General features: G+C 34.3%; 1 protein-coding gene across 1 annotated transcript in view; it reads left to right on the top strand.

Moving 5' to 3' along the window:
* LOC123867096 overlaps positions 1-11,346 on the top strand; it is a 308,948-nt gene that overhangs the window by 150,106 nt on the left and 147,496 nt on the right. The gene's annotated exons all lie outside the window — the stretch shown is intronic.

The raw sequence follows: 11,346 nt of genomic DNA, 5'->3' as shown, positions 1-11,346 counted from the left end.
GCGCTGCGTGTATTTCGGCGGGCGCCGGCACAGACGAAGTCCATACTTATACATGTAGTTTTCCTAACTTGTAAATAACTACCAACTTGACATTGGCTCATCAGTGTAAAGCCAGCGCTACCCGGGAGGTCGATTACGAAAAAGCTGCATCAATCATTGCCACAGTCTCAATTACTGTGATTGGCAGAATTTATAATATTTTTGCGTCAATAATGCATTTTTACCAAAAGATAGAGAGTGTTGGCCAATCAGGGGTGATTGCAATCGTCACATTGTAGCTGTCATTTTACCGTGATTGAATCCCGGTTTAAAAAAAAACAAAAAGTTCTCTGTTCGACCCGTACCATCTTTATTTATGTCATGAATTAAAGTTTTTCAAATCCCTTGGAGTTCTTTGATTTACCGTGATAAAAGTAACCTAAGTCCTTTCCCGGGATACAAGATATCTCGGTGCCAAACGGCAAAACCGTTTAATAAACGGGGCCGTAAAAAGCTAGCAGATAGAAACACTTTCACTTTGTTATATTAGTATGAATATTGTGGTGATGGCTGTGTTTAAGAGGGGTCTCTCCGTCACTCGCTCCATTCAAACGTAGTTCCAATTTCATTTAAATATTAAGCAACCAAATTTTGGGTAAGGTCTGACGAAATCACAAACACAATCTTTATGATAAATTATTACACTTTTATTTCATATTTAAATTTATTAACTTTTACATTTGTGTCAAATAAATGTTGTTCCTCTTACGTTAGTATATTTTTGAATGTCGTCGTTTTAAAACCACTCTTACAGGTAACCTCTCCACGTTTATTAGCCACTCCCCTTTTTATCTTATCGTTATCGGCCAATCCAAATTGTACAATGAATAAACTTAGTGACTAATATACAAATCATCAAGCTCGTTTCACAAATCATCTAAGTAATAAAGATGTTTTCATCTTATATATTGATTACAAATATTATCCTTTATTATGCTACAATTCATCAACTAAAAACTATAAGAATTTTATATACAGTACGTTTATCGATCAGATGTTGAACAACTTCAGCCAATCAATGACGCCTTCTAATATGATGTTATGATTTGAGTGGCGCCAACTATGTTTTATAGATAATTAATATGGGCCAAGCTTACAGCTCGGCCATCCTGTTTTAAGCGAGTCTCATCGCTTTTAAAAAAAAATTAAAACTTAAGTAACATGTAAACTTCACAACCAAAATGACAAAGACTTAGTTCAACAAAACAAAAAAAAATTAAGATAGTAATTAATTAAATTAATATTCTTGCTAACTTAACTAGAAGGAATATACAGTTTTATTGATACATTGGTATTGATTATGATTGCAACTTAATTTTAGAGCACTCGCAGCACCCCTTTCCATCCGATATAATTAGAAAATAGCAGATAAACTCAATTCAATTCCAAACTATTTACCCTCGCAACTTTACCTGCCAGTCTACAGTAGCACTCAAATTTAGCCTTTAATCTAAAATTCATTTTTCTGTTCTCTTCCGCTAATATTAAAATAAAAAGATGCAGACACTCTAAATTTATAAATAATTTTTCAAAAATCATAAAGATATCAAAAATTGCGAGACCAGTAGCAACTAAAGGAGGCCTCAATTTAATCAAAGAAGGTAGGTATATGCATAAAGTCCGAAGCATCAATTATAACTCACAAGCCAATATTTTACAGGAACACTCAATAGAGATTTGGGGATGAGCATGTAAAACTAATTACTAAAAACTACTTTAAAGGGTTTCAAGTATCTCAAAATAAATTGTTAAAAGTTCTGTTCCAACTAGACTCTCCTTCCCACTAAAGAATTATATAAGAAAACTGATGAACTATATTATATAAGTCAATTATACAAATTCAAAATATGTCTATTTGTTAGGAAAATACTATTAAAGTCCGTACATACACGCATCACTTTAAAGCTAAATCTCATAAATATGGTACACAAAACGAACATACCTATTATGCTACAATTACATAAAGCTAGGACTAATTATGGTATGTAAACTACCTAGCTCTACTACATAATGTACTTGCCGAAACTCATACTGGAGGGAAAATCTTTTACAAAGTTTAAAGTTTAATCAAACAGTGTCAAACACCATAGATATCTTAGCTAGATGTAGGTATAGTTTGTTAACGAATATAACGTGTTTTGACTTTTTATATTATTGTATAGTCACCATACCTTTAAAGATTATGTTTTCTTCTATATTTATATTTAGAATCGGGAGCGATTCTTAATATGAATATGTGTAAGTGAACTTCTTGTCCTTTTGATAAAATAAACTCTCTAAACTTAAAGTTAATCGCCGCCAGTTCTCGATTTAAATCACAAAACATTTTCATACACTTTCAACGCAATAGTTTTACGCACATATTTTCTTCTTCCCTTCTTATTGGAAAATCGCGGATTCCGAGCCTTGGCGCGTCTCTCTTCTACCGGGATACATATGTGATTGTCCTTATTTCCCTCCAGATCCAAATTTTTAATGACCCTTATCCTAGGGTTCTTTCCCTCCAGATCCAAATTTTTAATGACCCTTATCCTAGGGTCTACCTCCTTCCTCCTATAGGACTTTTTGTCCATAGCCCGTAACCTCGGGGCTTTCCTTCCTTGGGACTTTGTGTCCCTGACCCATACCTAGTTTTGGGTCTTTCTTTTCCTCATTTATTCATTTCCAACATCCTTGGATCCTGCAAACATAAAACACTTTGAGTAGACCGTTCATTTAATTTTGTTTCATAAGCATCCATCATAATACAATCCGACCTAAGAGAAGTAATTTTACTTGGTAACCTAGAAAACCTATTATCATTATTATAATTTAGTTTTCTCCAGTTCCGTACCCCTCGAAGGGTGCCTACGAGACCCTATTTTCTAAACCTCTGCTCTCCGTCCGTCTGTCCGTCTGCACGTGCGTCACGGCCTGAACCGTGAACGGCGTATCGTGAACCGTGATAGTTAGAGAGTTGAAAGGAACGTGATTACGGATGTATGAAAATCCTATGCCTGGTTGCTTCCAATTCAAACTTTTTCTTTTAATGCAGATTACGCTTCCCATATTTCTTACAATTACCTATTGTTTTTTTTTTTTTTTTTTTTCTAGCAAAATCCACATTCTGAAGTACTAATGGACAATGTTAAACAAACGCCAGGGTACAGTAGTTGCGTCACTTGTGCCTCTTAACCATATAATATCTACATGCAAAAAGAATCTTTGATTTATAATTTCACATGATACTTATATATTTTATTTTAGCCATAATATGCACCATATGGCGTACTTTGTCGTTTCGAGTAACATAAGCAGAACTACCAAATTCGACCCTGGGAACGACACAGTCGCGACTCGCCGCCGAATGATACCTATTAGTTTATCATTAATTCCTTTTCATAGAGAAAAGCGATATCAACATAATAGCAGGAAAAAAAATGAAATAAATATTCCGTTCGATACATCTCTATTCTCTACGACATCAAGATCTCTATCACAAGCTGATCGATCATAAAGATTAGAAGAAAGTAGGTACCTTATACATTATTTTATATGTTAACCGTAATGACCCGCATCTGTTCGATTTTCCTTTATTCGTTTCGTAAAAGATTCGTCCTCGTACGTCCATCATCATCATCATCGTCATCTACATCGTCATCATCATAAGGTCACTGTTGAACATAAACCTTCCCTAGTAAGCACCACACGTACTGTCATCAGCCTTCCTCATTCAACCCCTGGTTCCTATTGATACAAACCACTAAACCCCCCCCCCATCAAATGTGTACCTATCTACATCCATCCATCATACCCAAATGCCGTGCTGGTTGATGTGATGAGCGACAAAGTGTTAACCTCTTCAATACCTCATGGAACTGTAGGAATAGCCATGGAAGACCTCCAAACCGAACGTTGATATTTTGTGTAAGTGGTCCCACGAGTCAAAAAAAAATATTCTTGTCCATAAAGGAACAAGCCACGATATAGATTCTTCTATCGGAACTTAAATATTCCAATCACTGCATGTATTCCAACTAATCAGTTTGCTACTGTATATTTGAAGTTGATAATAAATAAAAATGTTAGCTTAATTAAATTCCTATGATAATTCGATTTTTGGTGCATCAACCAGCTTCACCTATTATGTAAAATTAAATATATATATTTTTTTTAAATTACCGGCTGTACATTTTAAACTAACCTAATCAAAATATACTTTCTTACTAATAACTTAATCTTAAAAATTTTCCAGAGGATCCTTCCGCCTCAAATTAACTCAATGATAAAAATGAACAGGAAACTTTAAATGTTGTAAAATCCAGCCAATGCTTCGTACCTTGCCTTATTAATCCAATAGGTACTTCTTTGGATTTTGTCAAAACAAAATACTTTTACTTGTTGAGTGTATAATAAATAAATAATGTAATAAATCAATTAACTGTTAAAGCTAATAACTTTTACAGAAAGCGAACCTCATGATATCTCTTATGAGTTTTAAGCGTAAAATTACCACGCCGAAAACAAAACATGAGCTGACAGTATTCTTATTTGATATACATAATCCAGTAATACTATATCTATCTACATAATTCGTAAATATGTATGTATAGTTTGTAAGTTACTATTTCACTTTATGCTGTTTCAATGCTTTAAGTTATTATTTTTATCTTTGTCTCATTTTTTTAGTTTAGCCTCATTCTATTTTTAAACTTACTATTTCGCTATAATATTTACAAGTAACCTCATCGAAGACTACACGGTCTTCTGATAACCCAACAAGCATTTATCCAACAGCTATCGCTTTCACCCGAACGGAGGTTCCCTGAAATATACTGAGATAACAATACCTAGTTGACACATGGATGTACAAGAGCGGCAACAAGCTATGACCCCCTCTAGTCATAACTATATCTTTATGATTGTAACATTTCAAACAGTGAAAGTATGTATAAACGATTTCGTCCATAGGACATGCGCTCTAAAGAATGTTAATATAATTATCAGCAACTAAAAGCTTGAAGAAACTAATAGGTACAACTTGTCTTTGAAGTATGAAAATATGCACATTTATCAAGTATACCAGTTCATCAAACATTAAAGTACGCATTTATAAAATGATAACTCACTTATTAATCAAGATAACTACCTGTTTATCAAACCTACCCTACCAAATATAAATAACTACTCACCAAATGTAATACTTTATAACTTAAGTAAAAATATGAAACAAATGTGCATCAACCACATACATACACTCTTCAAATTCATCCATTTATCAAAATGTTATATAATATAACCATTCACCAAATCCATTATATACTTTGTTCATTAAATAGCTTAGTCAAACTTTACTCCACTTGCCACGATTGCAAATTTTCCAAAATAGTCAGCCGCAAACATTGCAGCTCATCTCACTTGATAATGCATCCCTCCCTCAGAAAAACAGGCATTAGGAATGTCTTTCCAAGACGCGCGAGAGACAGCCACCGTGGCTTTTCGCGAGATTTAATCCAAATTGAACTAATGCCTAAATAAATGTTTTAATTAGAGGGCGATTGCTTTTGCAACCTCTAACCGTCCAATCAAACACCGAAAGTATTCAATAATCCGAGACGTAAATAAAAAACCCGTCAGAACACCGTATTTATAAAAACAGAGACAAGAAAAAGATTCCTCCTCGCAATGAGATCGCGTGACATCCAACAAGTGAATTATCGACTTTATTACACAACTTATCCTCAACATGTTTTACATCATTTCCTACAATTGAAATCTTTCTATTTTAAATACCCTAACTACAACTTCATAATCCAACCAAAAATCACACTAGATTTATCCCTCGGTCCCACATCTTTAATGCTTTTTTTTTCTGTTTCGGTAACTAAAACAAAAAAAATATATATATACTCATGTTATAAAACGTTGTCAAAGCTTTCCTGAACGCGCTAAATAAGCAAAAACATAAAATCAGGCGAAATGCCAGACCAGCCGAAAAACCTTCAATGCTTAATCAGCCTAAAAAAAAAATTATGATCACTATTCATATTATCATGAGATACTACCGGCGCTCCTAAGCGAAATTTATAAGGCACCGCATTTCGATTTTATCAAACAGACTGATCAATTTCGAGAGCACAACAAACGTGGTTTCCTGAGAGTTTCGTTAACTAAATGCATATCGAAACTGAACTATCGCGAAGCGAGTCAAGCGAGCGTGAAAATTTTTTTAAATATATTTCTGGGATAATGTCATGCCACAAACGCGAGCGTAGTGCAAAGATATTTGCCTAAAATTTCTTTCGTACAACAAAGAAAATAGTATTTTGGTAGTAGGTACTTATAATCGCGCCCTGCCCTAAGGGCAGTACTGTAGGTATATTACCATTAAAAAAAAACTTACTCTAATTTTAATAGAACATTTGCCAGGAATTTAACCCGCCAAGCGATGTTAATCCAATAAAAACAAAATCATATTGCATTTAAATGCGGCAGTACACAGTTAATTGCGTGAATACAGGTAAACAAAAAAAAAAAAACCCCGCTGCCCATATACTATACCTACCTGCTACTCGTAGTACTCAAATTATTGTGCCAGTATTAAAAGTAAATTAGCTGTTATCTAGCGTGGTAGACTACGGCCTAAACCCTTCTCATTCTGTGAGGAGACACTTGTTGCTCAGTAGTGGGCCGGCCATGGGTTGTTCATGGTGAGCTGTTATCAGCAAAGTTATGTTTGAAACTCAAACATTACGCGTTTCAAGTGGTAAAAATAGATAAATGAAAACATTTCTCCTCACTTTTGTAAAAAAAAAAACACTTATTTATGCACCCCGTATTTTAAAACTATCTGACTACCTACCTACCATAATTTTAAATTTAGTTAAAGAATAACCAGATAAGATAAACCTACTTTTACACCCATTTTAGGATTTATATTTCTCAAAATGCTCAATTTATTAACCCTGGTCACTATTACTTTATTACAACGGATCACCTTCATTTTTATCAATTAACATTTTATATCCCCAATCACTTAGTAACCATTACAAGTAGAGACGGATTATTTCACTGGCAGGCGTAAAACGAAAAGCTATTTCATGTAACTTTTTCTACCTTATCCCAAAGCGGTTTACAAAAAATAATAATTTCACAAAACAACATTCAAGATGCCCAATGAGTGCTGTGTGATAATATCGCGTCACTGTGTGCTAGAAAAAGGAAAACATCTATCTATACAATGAGTGCAGCAAACGATTGAACCTAAATCCAGAACCTACCTTCCGTAAAACAAAACCACTATGTGAAAATAAATCCCTATCGTAACTCTTAACCAAACTAATTCGGCACACGATTACAAGTGTGAAGATTGAAATACCACGTTCCGTGAGATATTCACCTGTGAAATCATTTAATGAGAAATAAAACCCCGGCAGGACATAGTAGATACATCCTGAAAACTATTTAAAAGTAACAATAACGCCCATCATTAAGTAAACCACACTTTTTATATTGTTTAACACTATGTTCACTATCTATTCCATTGTACCCACGATACAGGATAACCTAGTGCGGGTACCACCACACAGACACAGGAAAATTGTACAAGACTGTATTTTGTAAATAAACATTTTTCATTTTTCATTGTAAAATAAGCCTTCTAAATACCTCAATGTTATTTAAACCACAATTTGAAGGTCGATCGCATTTGTATAACCAATATACAAGATGAATTATAAACATGTGGGTAATTCTAGGTATCATAACGTTATATAATTTCCATTCCAACTCGGAGCAAAGCTTTCTAACAAAATGATAACTAAATGTAGAACAAACAAAACGAAAACCCACACAAATAAAAAAAAAATTACCATTAATAGGTATCAATAAAAATAAAATCATGGAAAGATCCTACCCGTTTATCCAGAAATCCTTTGATGCCATGACTAGGTACTTTGATATATTGAGGCCCAAATATTGGCCTTGTGCTCCAAAATGTCTGTGGTCTACTAGACCTCCACTTCTTTCTCGTTCCTCTGTATATTTCCACTTGTTTCTCTGAGTCGTGAGCGTGACAAGAAAATATTATATTTTCTTGATGTCCCTCTTCTGACCTTTTGGGTAAGGTCTGACGAAATCACAAACACAATCTTTATGATAAATTATTACACTTTTATTTCATATTTAAATTTATTAACTTTTACATTTGTGTCAAATAAATGTTGTTCCTCTTACGTTAGTATATTTTTGAATGTCGTCGTTTTAAAACCACTCTTACAGGTAACCTCTCCACGTTTATTAGCCACTCCCCTTTTTATCTTATCGTTATCGGCCAATCCAAATTGTACAATGAATAAACTTAGTGACTAATATACAAATCATCAAGCTCGTTTCACAAATCATCTAAGTAATAAAGATGTTTTCATCTTATATATTGATTACAAATATTATCCTTTATTATGCTACAATTCATCAACTAAAAACTATAAGAATTTTATATACAGTACGTTTATCGATCAGATGTTGAACAACTTCAGCCAATCAATGACGCCTTCTAATATGATGTTATGATTTGAGTGGCGCCAACTATGTTTTATAGATAATTAATATGGGCCAAGCTTACACAAAGTCCATGAAATTTTGCAGACATATTCTAGAAACTAATATCAATGCCTGTGGTTTTCCAGATTTCTGTTAAAATATTCGGTTTCAAAGTTACGCGATCTTAAAAATTCTCATACAAATCTTCGAGCCTCTGTAATTTTAAAACTACATATTTTTAGAAAAATCTAAAACACCACAGGTTCAGATATAAGTTTATAGAGTATGTCTGCAAAATTTCATGGACTTTGGTTGCTTAATATTCAAATGAAATTGGAACTACGATTGTATGGAGTAAGTGACGGGGAGAGCCCTGTTAAGTTAGCCCCTTCTATTTTCACGCATAACAAATAATAAACGGAACCGCCTGCAAAAGCTAGTCGTTAATTAAAAACAAAATGAATGCCTGCAGCAAGTCACACCGTATTCAAATAGTTCACACGTTCACACGGATTGTGACACATTTTAATTAAACTTACAGTATTGCCGGGTGCAAGCATTCACACTTATTCAACAGTATTTAAAAATAGTTCCGCATAAAGTTGTAGGCAGGTGTTCATAGCAGCATAACGGCCCACTTCCGACGCTTCGACGCCTCGAACCGCCTTGTTTACTGGAAATTAGGTTGCGTCCAACTTTGTACACTTGCATTGTTTCATGTTCACCTAGTAATTATACTCAAGTATAGCTTTGACAGTTTCATGCTCCCTTAGTAGATAGGTACTTTTATTCAAGTAGGTACCTACAATCTAGGTTCTACTACGAATAATTATCTAGCTAGGACTATCATGACCTTTTTTTACCCCGTTCCATCTACTAGAGATCCCATGTTCTGGTTGTATTATTCTGGTGGAAGAGTGCAGCCTAGCCTTACCCTACCTTTACTTACCGTATATTAAAATAGTTCCGCATAAAGTTGTAGGCAGGTGTTCATAGCAGCATAACGGCCCACTTCCGACGCTTCGACGCCTCGAGCCGCCTTGTTTACTAGAAATTAGGTTGCGTCTAACTTTGTACACTTTGATAGTTTCATGCTCACCTAGTACTTTTCAAGTTTACCTGCTCCAGGTGCGGTAATAGTACCTACCTACTTACTATTGCCCATTTTTGCCACAGCAAAACTGTTTTGCTATTTAAAATTCCTGGCAGGATCTAATTGGGCTTATAATGCACAAGAAACAACAATCTTAATTCAATGTAAGCCGCCAAAACAAACAAAACTGTATACGTGCAGCATCCGATACGCACGACCCACCCTTCCACTACTAAACGTGCAGGAAAAGCAAAAAGCAATACAGATTTGAAATATTTGCAATAGTGCATTGTGGAGTCTACATATTCTGAGGATGCTCCGGTGTCGAGGTGAAAGGTACATTGAGTCGTTTCGAAGATTTGTGTGGTGTTGTATGGTATAGCTTGCTTAGTTGCTTACTTTCCTGAATATTTTGTAACTTCTATCCAACATTAAGCTATAATATGTAACCATGGTATCATTCATATCATGGAACACGCAATCATTGCTTGTAAGAGAGGAGTTATTATGATTTTAATAAGTCAAAGCATTTGAAGAGAGCGAGAGTTTCTCACTTTCACCCTAAAGGTGCCAACGGGTCCCTATTCTCTGCTGTCCGTCTATCCGTCTGTCTGTCAGCGGGTTATCTCATAAATTGAAGTATTTGGAAAGGTAAAGATTTGAAAATTCCACAGAATATGTATATCTATTGCCACTTTAACAAAAAATAATAAAAATTTCAAATAGCCGCCATGAAAATTTTAAAAACTAAGTATTAAAATTATTTTTTGTACGATGGTACGGAACCCTTCATGTCAATCCGACTCGCACTTGTCTGTTTTTTAAAGTGCACTGAACATGAATTAAATTTAGCCTCTACGATTTTCATTATTTTCGACTACAATTTTCCACGGCTATGCTTAGGACACCCCCCAGATATGTTTACGATGCATAGTATGGAATAATATTCAATATTACGGTTATGCTACTAAAGTATTTCACTAACGCTGGCTTACTGGTAAGCTGGCTTTATAAAAGATATTTTATGCTGGAATCTTTTAAACCCGCTTTGCTGACTACGGCCCGACATAGTTTTAAATGTCTCTAGTTGTTCTACTATTCTCCTCAAGATCTGTTTTTGTTATATTTTTCATTTAACTGGGTAGAGACCTGCTTAAGTTTCGTTTACTGTAGCCTTCAAACTTATTGTGTAAAATAATGAGCCGTGCTCGAGATGAGGGCACTGTAACTTTTTAAATTAAATACGTGATAGCAACGTGAATTTAACAAATTAATCTAATTTTAATAGGTTCTCATTGTTGATTATTTAACTTGGTTTATTCATTTAAAATCATTTTTTGAATGAAAGCTTTGAATCTTATCAGCTTCTTTAAGGTAAAATAAAGGAACTTTAGTGTAAAATAAAGGAATAAACAAATAAACTAGAACAACTAAACCAGTCTAACTTAGAAACAACGTATTTTTACGATAACCCTTAGAACGTGTCTACAAAATTTCAGTGAGATTGGTTAACATTCAACTAGGAATCAAAGGTTATAAAGTATTTAGTTTAAATATCGTATCTAAAATATACGACCAATCATTTAAAACCTTTTCAAATACTTAGCTTTCAAACATTGCATTTACCATTTCTAGCGACAAAGTGAAAAACAAAAGCAATCAGTAGCCCGCGTTGCAATCCTATTCCATGCAAT

This window comes from Maniola jurtina, chromosome 7, assembly GCF_905333055.1.
Source record: "Maniola jurtina chromosome 7, ilManJurt1.1, whole genome shotgun sequence".
NCBI classification, from domain to species: Eukaryota; Metazoa; Arthropoda; class Insecta; order Lepidoptera; family Nymphalidae; genus Maniola; species Maniola jurtina.
This window is presented reverse-complemented; position numbering and strand designations above follow the sequence as displayed.